This window comes from Penaeus monodon, chromosome 24 (assembly GCF_015228065.2).
Source record: "Penaeus monodon isolate SGIC_2016 chromosome 24, NSTDA_Pmon_1, whole genome shotgun sequence".
In the NCBI taxonomy this organism is placed as follows: Eukaryota; Metazoa; Arthropoda; class Malacostraca; order Decapoda; family Penaeidae; genus Penaeus; species Penaeus monodon.
This window is the reverse complement of record NC_051409.1, coordinates 31,827,934-31,828,170: the sequence shown is the minus strand read 5'-3', so window position 1 is coordinate 31,828,170 and position 237 is coordinate 31,827,934. Positions and strand designations below refer to the sequence as shown.

Sequence of the window (237 nt, the reverse complement as noted above, 5' to 3'; positions counted from 1 at the left end):
CAAAGTATTTCCATTTTTTGGTGTGTTTGAAGGGTTTTTAGTTTGTGACGAGTGATCTGATTTTGATTTTTCGTATATATGGCTAAATTAGCTTAATTTAGCTTATGTTATTTTTCTATAATGTTAAAATCGTAGAATTGTGTGCGTTCGTTTTGTTTGTTTGTTCTTTTGCACATGACTAGAATTGTATATTTGTCTTTGGTACAAAATAGTATTGCTTATTTATATGTGACTGTT

At 28.3% G+C, this 237-nt stretch overlaps 1 protein-coding gene across 1 annotated transcript in view; it reads left to right on the top strand.

Annotated features, from left to right (window-relative positions):
* Positions 1–237, top strand: part of LOC119588953 (nephrin-like) — a gene marked incomplete at its 5' end in the record, with an annotated part of 72,188 nt that overhangs the window by 69,002 nt on the left and 2,949 nt on the right.